At 42.0% G+C, this 12423-nt stretch overlaps 1 protein-coding gene across 1 annotated transcript in view; it reads left to right on the forward strand.

Moving 5' to 3' along the window:
* CDON (cell adhesion associated, oncogene regulated) overlaps positions 1–12423 on the forward strand; it is a 220078-nt gene that overhangs the window by 70785 nt on the left and 136870 nt on the right. Inside the window, exon 3 of the mRNA XM_073603479.1 lies at positions 5534–5577. The gene's annotated coding sequence lies outside the window, so the exon portion shown is untranslated. The remainder of the gene's footprint in view (positions 1–5533; positions 5578–12423) is intronic.

Genomic DNA, 12423 nt, shown 5'->3' on the forward strand with positions numbered 1-12423 from the left:
TCCGCCTCTCCATCCCAGAAGGGGCGGAGCCACCAGTGCATCGGCGTCATGCTGTGTGCCCCTGTGAGAGACTTCCGCACTGCGATGTCCCCACTTCCTTAGCACTGTCAACATCCGGACGGTGGGCGGATGCCTCTGCTGTGTCCCGCCGCACGCTGGCGGGCGCGGTGGGAGCGGCTTCCTCCCCACCGACGTTTGTATGACGTTGGGGGCGGAGACTACGGCGGACGTCCGGGTATTTAGGCGGGGGTTTTGGCATGGTTAGTCTTCTCTTTGTTTGGCTCCTTCCGTGCACTGGTGAGAGACCATACTGGTAGGCATCACTATTATATCCATATCTATACATGTTACTTCACCAATGCACCCATTATTTATAGGTACATTTTGAAAACACCACTTGCAACTTCTTGATTTTTATTTTTGCTCACTTACTATTTTTTTCACTCCCCTGTTTGTTTGTATCCCTCTCCTCTTCACTTTTGCAGTTTTTCTTGTCTTTTTTCTTTGCTAACTTCTTTCATTCCTCCTTTCTCCTTTCCTTTCTTATTCCTTCTTTCTCTCCCCTTTTTCCCTTTTCTTCTATTATTCACCCCACCTTTTCTTTTTCACTTCCTTCCCTTTCACATTACACTTCCCCATGTTCTGCAGGACACTCCTGTATCTCTTGTACCCTAGCCTACTATTCTATACTTTCATTACAATGCGACATTAACCATTCAAGTTCTATAAATACACATATTCATGTACCTTAGTATGATATACATGCTACGTAGGACTTTCAGGTGATTAAGTATACCTTAATAAATATACTTACATCTATACATTTTATTATAGAGGGCTTGCCCTGCTAGATTCATGGGTTACACGTGGGCTGACATCATCTTTACTTTTCTCCTGCTTTTTTGTTCTGCTTTTACTTTCTGTTTCATGCCCTGCTGGTCACCCTGCACCCACCATACTCAAGCATATTATTGCATACATTTTCGGATAGGGCTACTGCCACTATCTTAGATACATTTATATTTTTGTTTATACTTCATTACAGTGGGTACGCTTTACAACTATTATGGGTGACAGTCGGGTCCATCTTTCCTCTCTCCATGCAATTGCCATGCCTGCCCTGTGCCTGATCCTGGACCTCCGCGTCGTGGTCTCCTCCCCCTCAGCTCCCGGGGGAGATGCATTTCCGCCGCCCCCTACCTGGGACCGCCCTCTTTGGGGTCAAGTACCTGACAAGTAGGTATCGGATTACTAGCTCTGACTTCATGTTATTGTTCAATTACAAACCATACTTCAACACACTATTTACTTGTTATTACAGACATCAGATATACACATCAGCCCCTGATGAAGCGAGGAGAGCTCGCGAAACGCGTCGGGTTAGAGATGTATTATGTATATCTGTACTTTTTATACTTTGATGTTATGTCATGATGGTCATGTTTCTTGGACCTTTTTATCATGTTGTTGTTTCTATGTAACTGTCACCTATGTGTATGACCTATACTGGATGTTTTATACCCCAATAAATCTTGTTACTATTGTATTCCTTCTATTTCATATGTGATCACCATGGACACTTCATTTAAAGTCCCACGGGCAAAAATTCTTTGTTTCTTTTTGTACTATAAAGGGCTAATTTTAGTTTTTTTTTTCACCCCATTATGTTACTAAACGTCTTAGACCTGGTTCACATCTATGTGTTTTTTGGTGCTTTTTGCAGAACGCACTACAGTTCATTCACGTGGTTTCCTATGGAACACGTTCACGCCAAATGGTGCTTTTTTGGTTCAATATACTTCAATAGAGAAGCTGCAGAAAAGCATGTCATTTTTGCAGCAATTTGTGTTTTTTTAATCTGCCCAACAACAAATTGGCCAAACAAATACAAAAACGCAAATCACAGCAAAATCACTTGCACAAAAATCAAAACGCACAGCAAAAAGCACTGCAGAAACAGATGAAAAGCAAACTGCACAGGTGTGTACTGAGCCTTATGCTGGCCACACGGATCAATTTTCAGACGAGAATATTCAGACGAAAAATCTTTGTACATTCACTGAATGAAAGAACGAACGTTCTTAAAATGACATTTTTTTTGAAGGAAGACATTGTTTTTGTTTTTAATAAAAAAATTTGATCACTAAGTGATGACATTTACCAGATTCACCCTTTAATAGTATATACAGTATATCTCCTCTAATAGTATATACAGTATATCTCTTCTGTCTGTTATGCTCAGAGTGGATTCGATATTTTGCTCCCTAACCATATAGTTGGTTATTTATATTTACCACTGCATAGAGATATTTAAGAATAAATTACCTTTTTTAAAAAAACTTACACATTAACTAAATTATACACCACACTTTTTTTTACGGTTATTAACCGAATAATCGATTAATCGAAACAATAATCGTCCAACTAATCGATTATGAAAATAATCGTTAGTTGCAGCCCTAATCCATTATATGCCCAATTACTTGCATTTAAGCCTTCAAAATGGGCACTTTTGATTTTTGACGTTCGGGTCCCATTGACTTTAATAGGGTTCGTTATTCGGGGCCGAACTTTCGCGGTGTTTCGAAAGTTCTGGTGCAAACCGAACAGGGGTCCGTTCGGTCCCTAGTGACCATACTGCAGGAGGATGAAGGTATTAAACCATCATGGCTTCTTCCTCTGCACTCTTTCCCATAATCTTTTACCATATGGTAAAAACGAAGCCTCTACTGTGTAGAACACTAAAGCTGCTGGTCCATCACATATTTGCCAGCTGTCCCTCCTTCTGTATGACAGTCTACTTGAAAATGATCCCACATTCCCCATGTATAACGAAATGGTCCACCAGGCAGGGAGTAGCATGTTTCTGCAACCAATGGCACGCTAAGTGCACCGTGATTCTTTCCTATCACAAGAAGCGGCTGTTACAATTTTTTTCCTGGACTTTTTCTTCCTGGTTACTAAGCCATCCTGTTTCTCATTACCCCATTTTGTTGTTAGCATGGAGTTGGTACTAGGGCCTGTTTTCCATCACTGGAGCCTGTAGGCACACACTCTTTGGCACCCAGAAGAAAATACTCTTAGTTAGAATCAACTCTTTTACACAGAATTTTTTTTTAAGAACAGGGATGACTGTTTTTCTACCGATAATGGGAAAAATAAGTGGTCAGTAACTGTATAGGAAAAAGCTGCCTCTTTCCATCCGACATCTATAGATACAATTCTGTTATTAGAGGTCAGTTTTGCCCTGATTGTTGTGCAACCAGATGAGAGACCCTCAATATAAAGCTGCAGGACCATTCTCTGTGTTGGTCCGAGGGACCATGTGATGGGGCATATGGGACCTTTGTAGTCATGTAACTATCCTAAATTATCATGGGTGTCGGCCGTTCACACCATGTGCAGTCACCTGTGTTTTTGTGCACCAAATCAATGCAGGTCACTGCAAAGGCACATAAAGGACAACGGTTTTCTATGTGCCTTGTAACTGAAAGCAAAGCTATAAAACCTAAATAGTTGTTAGTAATTTGACCCTTCCAGGGACCTGTCCATTCAAATGGATGACATGGAAATGCATGCCAACGTGCATAAAAATGCGACATTAGGCAATGCAATGTTAAATGCACATTAATGCATTTCAAAGCATTTTGGTGAGTTTTTTTGTGCATCATGGTGTGGAAGCTTCTGGGACCTTCAAACTAAAAGTGATATTAAAGGCTTTCTTTTTTTTTGTTGTTCAATAAAAAACATGTCATACTTACCTGATCTGTGCAGTGGTTTTGCACAAAGCAGCCCCAATTCTCCTCTTCTCGGGTCCTTCGCCAGCGCTCTTGGCTCATCCCTTCTGCCGAGTGCTCCAGGGCAAGCAGCTTGAAATGAGAGCACCCAAACAGGCTTGTTCACAAGCCGCAGCTCGGCCCGCCCCCTCTCTCTCCCCATTGGCTCACTGGCTGTGATTGACAGCTGTCTCAGCAAATGAGGGGGAGAGCCGACGCTCTCGTGTACAGCCCTGGAGGAAGATCAGGCTCAGGTAAGTATTAGGGGGGGTCGGGGTGGGGGGGAGGCTGCTGCACGGAGGAGTTTTTTTACCTTCATGCATAGAATGCATGAAGGTAAAAAACCTTGAGACTTTACAACCACTTTAACTCCAGCTTTGTTTGGACCAAGCTGGTCCTGTTGAACTATTTCCTTCTCGAATACATGTGCCCGATGTCTGCACTGTATAGACTGTATGTAGCATCAGCTACATACAGTATACAGCACTGTGTTCTGGCAGCAGTATGGGGATGTCGCCTCCCACTCACCATTCACAAGAAGCCTTGTATTTTTATGAATGAAAGCAAAAGGCTTCCTCTGGTTGGCTGAAGTGGAGCTTGTGACATCACTTGCCCGCCTCTCCACCTCAACCAGTTAGAGGAAGGCTTGTATTAATTCATAAAATACAAAGATTTCTGTGATTGGCTGAGCAGCCCGAAACACAGCACTGTATACTATATATATATATATATATATATATATATATATATATATATATATATATATATATATATATATATATATATATATATATATATCTGCTACATACGCTTTTTAAGGGGACGCATCTGTTAGTGAAGGAAGCGGTTTGCTAGGACCAGCTTGGCTCAACAAAATATTTAAAGAATATGTAAACCCAAAATTTGATATTCCTGATATGTGTCTGCTGTATCGTGTACTTGTATGAAAAGTATCCTGTTCTCTATGTATTGCTTCCTTTGTGTGAAATCCCTGGTGTTCCTGCTTTCCTATCAAAAACTGACCACACTACATTTGAGAGCACACTATGGTCAATTTTTTGGCTGTGCTGGGAACTCAGCTTGCTCTCCTGCAATGATCAGACTTGTCCTGACACCACCCTGCACAGCCACTCACTGGAAAGTTCAGTGTGCTGCTGTTTCTCCTCCCTGAGCTCCTTGTGCAGCTGAGAACAGGGGGTATGTTATCACTTAAAAAAAGGGAGGGGGGGTATTTATAATTTTTAAATTATTATTTGTACCTAAATAGTGTTGCCTTTCATTTCTATTTAAAACTGAATGGGTTGTTTTACAAGGTGAGGGTTTACATATACTTTAAAGTTAAATGAAAGTTGGGGTTGGTCTTTGATTCTCTGTTTTTGCAAACATGGAAATGGTTTCTTGCAGACAAAAGATTATTCTGCTGAACCACCTTACCTGCTACCTCTCCTTTTATTCCCATATGCCCCAGTAGCATTCTAGTTGTAGATGAACTACAGGTCCTAGCTTACCTCTCCATCAGCCAGAACTAATGATTCCTCCACCTACAAAACTGCCAGTCCTGCGCTAATGCCACACTATACGCTGCCCATGCTTCCCGCAGAGTGTTGAATGATCTCATCACAGCAATGTAGAAGTATGACAGAGAGCAGAGCAGGACTGACAGCTGTTAATCTGATCACGTTGGTGCCAGTGGATTTGCTAGAATACGTAATTCACTTAATAACATTGCTTTGTTATTTTATATGTTTTGCCTGTAGGAATTTGGCACTCACACAGTCTGTCTCCCAGCCAGCTGCTCCAGGTAAGCGCACCATAAAGTTACTGTATGTAGCAGATGAATGTAAATATATGGAATACATGACATTTTCAAGATGAGAAAACTTTGCCCGGCTTACAAAGTTAGGGGATTAAACACAAGGCTTTCTCACTTTCAGTATAAACCAATCAAATGCCTTGTCCATACAGGGCAAAGCAGCAGGTTCGCCTAAAGTAGAGTTCCAGGTATAGATATCTTATAGTTTCATTGGTCCAGCTTGGACTAATATAACTATACATATACCATAATTGGCCGATCCTCCTAAGTAGACACCACTGCTCCAGTGATCTCCAGTTGCTTCCAGGCCATGTTCCGAGCAGCTGGCCTGCTACTTACTAAACCCAGGAGGTTGGCTGCTCAGCAGAGGTGCCATTCAGAGAATGCTGTGCATTTTGTAAATGGAATGCAAAGCGTTCTGTGATTGGACAAGGTGGAGAGCGTGACCTCACTGCCCCGCCTTTCCACCTCATCATATCAGAGAACATTTTGCATTCATTCACAAAAAGAATGGTGCTGGTGTTGAGCAGCCGACCTCCTCTGTTCAGAATGCTTCAGGCCATGAGACCCAGAAGCTAGTGGAGACCACTGGAGTATCTGTGTCTACTTGAGTGATTTGCAGCTTTCAGGGGCATTGGCCAGGTATAGTATATGCATAGATACACTGGTCCAAGTTGGACCAATGCAATTATATGTAAAATGATCATATCTGGAATTCATGTTCACCCCGGCCGTACGCATTTATGCGGCCACTTGGCTGGTGGGCCTTAACATTACGCGGCCCTGTTTTAAACAACTTACCATGCTGAGAGTGTGCTTCCTGCACACTCCCAGCACAGTAGCCAGCAGGGATCTGTAAGCTCCCGATGCATACTTGCGATTGGGAGCTTTCTGACCATGTGACCGCTGTTACAGCCAATCACAGCGGTCACAAGACCCTGCTATTAGAACTCTTAAAGGGCCTGGAGGCAGTCAGCCTGAAGAGGTTAAATGCTCCCCTCCCTAGTAGCACATGCATGCGTTTACTTTTTCTTATCCACCACTCAGTTCAGCCACCTGGAGCAAAGAAAATCCCTGGTACTTCCAGGTATGGGAAGAGCTGAGAAAGGCTGTCATTAGTCAACAACAGGTATACTAAGAGTAATGCCACGTACACACGACTGAACTTTCCGTCAGAATAGACTCCAACGGAATTCCGACGGAGTTCCGCTGAAACAGACTTGCCTACACACAATCACACCAAAGTCCGATCGTTTAGAACGCGATGACGTAGGACGGGAATAGAAAAGGGAAGTTCAATAGCCAGTAGCCAATAGCTGCCCTTGCGTCGTTTTTGGTCCGTCAGAATAGCATACAGACGAACGGTTTTCCCGTTAGGAACTGATTCTGTCGGAAAGATTTGAAAAATGTTCTATTTCTAAGGTCCGTCAGAACTTTAGCAAGAAAAAGTCCGATGAAGCCCACACACGATCGGAATGTCCGGCGGAATGATTCCGTCTGACCTTTTCTGCCAGAAACTACGGTCGTGTGTACACGGCATTACGCGGCTTTTCTTGGAAAAAATACAATCCCCTCTGGGTGATCAATTGCAATTGCAGAGATATTAACATCCTTTGTAAAAGATTCCTACCTGTTTCTGCTGTGCAGGAGAAGCTGTTTGTTTCTCCATGTCCATGTTCTGAATAGAAGGGGCTGGTTCATCTGATGCACTCTCAGTGTTAGTAATGAGAAAACTGCAGTGTCTGCATCGCTTTAAAAGTAATAAATCCTTTGGGAGTATGTCACCAAATCTGAAATTCTTATTGCAAGGGGCACCTAAAATCTGACTTTTATCTTATTGAAGACTTCTGGGAAAATACTGTGAGCCAATCACACAAGCAGTTTCCGGGGGGTTCTGAACACCAGTAGTGTACAAAACGTCTGTGGGTTGCCATATTGCATTGAATTTTACCCCCAAAAAATACAGTAGCTGCAGATTAAAAAGAAAAAGTAAGTTTTATTTTTATTTTCAATGCTTTAAAGCTGAACTCCATGTATGCTTTTAATCGCATATTTACATTGGTCCAATTCGGACCAATGCAAGTATGCGTATCTCATACCTGAGGGACTGCTGTGGAAGCTGCTAATCACTGTGATGTCACCGCCCTTCTTCTTCTCCTTATCCAGTGAGAGAACGCTTTGTATTCATTAATTTATTAAAAAAAATATATAAGACAGTCTGTGGATGGGGGCAATGCTGAGCATGCGACCCCTTGTGGTCAGTGGGCAGAGTGGAAGCTGCTTGCACTGGACCCAGAAGGTGGCAATAATCACTGTAGTAGTGTCGACTAGCTTCCACGGAAATCTCTCAGGTATGAGATATGTATACTTACATATTAAAAATTATATATATATTTTTTTGGAGAAAACATATTATGTACAGATATACAGTATATATATATATAACATTTTTATTATTATTTTTTTTTTTTCATTTTTACGCTTTTGGTGTGTGTAGTTCCTGTCTTTTCCAAGCTGTAATGCTTCATCCAACCCGATAATGTTTTCCTCAAGATTGTAAAAATCTAGATATGCTAAATGTCCCTGGAAGTTCTGCTGGCAGCCATGAAACTGGACTGCAAATATTGAAGGTGTGACTGTTTTTTCAATTGCATAATGTGTGAGTTATCCGTAGTGAGACTCGGCTCTCTCACAGCAGAAAGAAGGGTGTTGTTTGATAATACTGAATATATTTTTCCTCCAGGAGCAATGGTAAACTTCCTTATTCCGTATACCACAGTATACAGCAACATCTCAAACAGCCAGCGACATGACAGATACCATACCCTCACGTCTGTTTGGGTCAAGGTTTTAGCTAGAATCAGTCTGTTCATTTTTTCTTTTATAATGTATTGCCAAGTTCCGTAGCAGTTTTCATAGACCTTTCTTGTCAGTTCTCGTAGAAGGTCTAGGTCCCCTACCACAGTCAATCGTGCTCCCAACCGATTGCTTGGGGGAAATTTTACGGTGAGCTTTACAAAAAAAAAGTCTGACCCGTAAAAGAAGAGGCACTATACTTGAGGGCAGGGGCTGATATGTAAAGTAAATGTATATATATGTAAAGTGCTGCGTGATTTGACGGCGCTATTTAATAGACATGTGCATTTCGTTTTTATTCTGAATTTGTTTTCTAACCGCTTCAGCCCCAGATCATTTGGCTGGCCAAACACTAGACCACTTTTTGTGATTCGGCACTGCGTCGATTTAACTGACAATTGCACGGTCGTGCGACGTGGTTCCCAAACAAAATTGACGTCCTTTTTTCCCTACAAATAGAGCTTTCTTTTGGTGATATTTGATCACCTCTGCGCTTTTTATTTTTTGCGTGATAAATAAAAAAAGAGCGTCAATTTTGAAAAAAACTCTTTTTTTTTTTACTTTTTGCTATAATAAATATCCCCAAAAAATATATAAAAAGACATTTTTTTTTCCTCAGTTTTGGCCGATACGTATTCTTCTACATATTTTTGGTTAAAAAAATCGCAATAAGCGTATATTGATTGGTTTACGCAAAAGTTATAGCGTCTACAAAATAGGGGATAGATTTATGGCATTTTTATTAATAATTTTTTTTTTACTAGTAATGGCGGCGATCAGCGATTTTTATCGGGACTGCAACATTATGGCGGACATGTCGGACAATTTTGACACATTTTTGGGACCATTGGCATTAATACAGCGATCAGTGCGATCAAAAATCCATTAATTACTTTAAAAATGTCACTGGCAGTGAAGCGGTTAACAATAGGGAGCAGTGAAGGGGTTAATGTGTGTCCTAGTTTGTGTTCTAACTGAAGGGGGATGGGGACTGTGCAGGGACAGACGATCTGTCAGTTCTCTGCTCAGAGAACCGGAAACTGGTTCTGCATACTGTTTACACACACAGTTCTGGGTTCTCCGTGTGCCCCGGGCTAACGCGGGAGCCCGGCGGTGATAGAGCGAGGGGAGCGAGCAGGGGAGCGCAAGCGCCCCCGGCGGCGTGCACACGCCCCCTAGTGGCCACAGGGCGAAGCAACGTTACATAACGTCGTTTCGCCCAGCCATGCCATTCTGCCGCAGCACAACTGCGGCGGCTGGTCAGCATGTGGTTAACGAATTTCAACAAATTCGTTAATTCGGAAATATCCGAATTAACGAAAACTTATTTAACAAATTTTTCTGAATATTCGTAAATTAGAAAATTCGTAAATTCAAAATTCTAAAAACACAAAAATTTGAAAAGCTGAAATAATAACTAATTAATAATAACTTAACTATCACTAACTTTTAAATTATAGGTATTGGAATTGCCTTTCAAATTTGGCTGTTAGTGAACGTAACGAATATGAATTTATCCGAAATAACGAATGCCGTATCTAAACGAATGGAAGGTAACGGATTAATAATAATAATAATAAAAAACTTTTATTATTATTTATTATTAATTTGCTCCATTTGTTTAGATGCGGCATTAGTTATTCTGGATAATTCATAACTTCGGATAAATTTGTATTTGTTACATTCACTAACAGCCAAATTTGAAAGGAAATTCCAATACCTATAGTTTAATAGTTAGTTATTATTAGTTATTCTTTCAAATTTTTGGATTTTCTTTCTTATTTTTGGTTTTTCGAATTTTCGAATTTAAGAATTTCAATCATAACGAATGACCCAAAAAATGAAAAAAAAAATGAATGAAACTAAAACTAACAAATTTTTCGGCAGTGCACATGTCTACTATTTAAGCACCTCTAATAAATAAATAAAATATACTTGCTTGCTTTATGGCCCCTTTGAACCGTTGGATTGGTGAATACCTGCTCCCCTGCCTCAGGCTATGGTTTTCCCCGCTGGTTCATGTCCTGTAGTGACATACGAGACATTGGGAGAAACCACTTTCTTCAGTAGGAGGAGCAGGTGGGGAAGCGGGACCAGAGTGATGCTTGCTCCTTAGTGAGACTGGTAAACAAAACTCAAGCTGTCAGAGAATTGACAGCCTGGTTACAAGGGACACAAGTTGCATGTACGGGCTTGTTCACATAGGTGTACTACAGCGTACACCCGCGCAAGGCCCATGTGTGCCTGCATGGGGATGCACAGGTGTTCCCGCGCAGGAAGTCCCATTCAAGTCAATTGGGACACAGTAGCGGCACGGATACAGCTGCTGCTCCCAATTTGACAGCCGTATGCATGCGGGTCCCCGAACACACACTGTCTGTATATCTATAGGTAATTGCTCCACGTGCGATTACATGTGAACAGCCACCTACAACGGCCTGTTATTGGCTTGTACAGAATTCCTGTCGGCAGCTGATCGGAAACATATGGTCGTACCTGCCACTGAAAGACACTGATCTGGGTGGTGCATAGACCTAATCGGCCGTGTGCATGAGCTCAAGATAGAAACTTGATTTGTTTTAATACTGACATGCTTTTTTGATTTGTGTGCTGTGTAACATTTAAATGTCCAATCAACAGGCTGGGGATAGGCAACAGCGGGTTTTTTTTAAACTATACTAGTAGTAGTGATGTCAGCTCCTAGGTTATGTGAACAAAGTTAAAAATATTGTGGGACGTAAAATGGTTCACCTGTATGCATTTCAAAGGTGTGTTTAGAAGCTTGGCCAGCAGCAAGCTTAGGTATATCAAGGCATGGATTAATTACATATTTAGACTATTATTTTATTTTTTACTAGTATTGGCAGCGATCTGCGATTTTTATCGTGACTGTGACATTGCGGCGGACACATCGGACACTTTTGACATTATTTTGGGACCATTCACAATTATACAGCGATCAGTGCTATAAAAAAACATTGATTACTGTATAAATGTCACTGGCAGGGAAGGGGTTAACACTAGGGGGTGATCAAGGGGTTAAATGCGTTACCTGGGGAGTGATTCTAACTGTAGAGGGAGGGGACTCACAAGGGGAGGAGACCGATCGGTGTTCCTCTGTACTGGGAACACACGATCAGTCTCCTCTCCCCTGACAGGACGTGGATCTGGGTGTTTACACACCCAGATCCACGTCCCGGCTGTTACTTGCAATCGCGGGTGCCCGGCGGACATCGCGGCTGCTGGGCACGCGCACCGGCTCCCGAGTGACGCGGCGGGCGTGCGCGCGCTCGCACCCTAGACGACCGGGAAGCCCAGGACGTCATATGACTGGAGATCCCTCCTGCCGACGTCATTTGACAATAGCCGGGATGTGAAGTGGTTTTGATAACAGATCAACTTTAAATAGGAAAACCTCAGTTCATATGATTTGCAATTCAGGTTTCCAAATAAATCAGAGTCGGCAATAGCTAAATCCATCTAGCACCTGCGTATGTGGGGGGTGTAGACATTATTTGTGCATAACGCCGCTGTGACCATAAATGCTGGCAGATTGGTAATAGCAACCACAGATGCTTTTTGTTCCGGATTTGGCTGTGGTCTTCTTTAACCCGTAAGTACAACTGGAAAAGGCACGTTGCGCTTGAAGTCATTATATCCACTTCGATCGATAGATGCGTTCCCCTATCCCACGCATGGAGGGTCCAAATCAGAAGTTCTGCTTAAAAACAAAACTAGAGAAATAGATTTTAAAACAGACTTTTAACTTCTTCCTGACACTAAAATCGCGATTCTCCAACAACTCGCAGTAAAACGCTCCAGGTTACTGATGCTTGAAAACTTAGAGCCTAAAATGTTTTTTCCATGCTTCAAATGAGCAGCACAGCTTTTCCGGGAGTTCCATCGATCTGCCTGGAAACACAATCCACTTTGGCAGGTTTCTGGATTAGCACTAATGGATGGAAGGATTGGACTCTG

The sequence above is a fragment of the Aquarana catesbeiana genome, linkage group LG10, assembly GCF_042186555.1.
Source record: "Aquarana catesbeiana isolate 2022-GZ linkage group LG10, ASM4218655v1, whole genome shotgun sequence".
Lineage (NCBI taxonomy): Eukaryota > Metazoa > Chordata > Amphibia > Anura > Ranidae > Aquarana > Aquarana catesbeiana.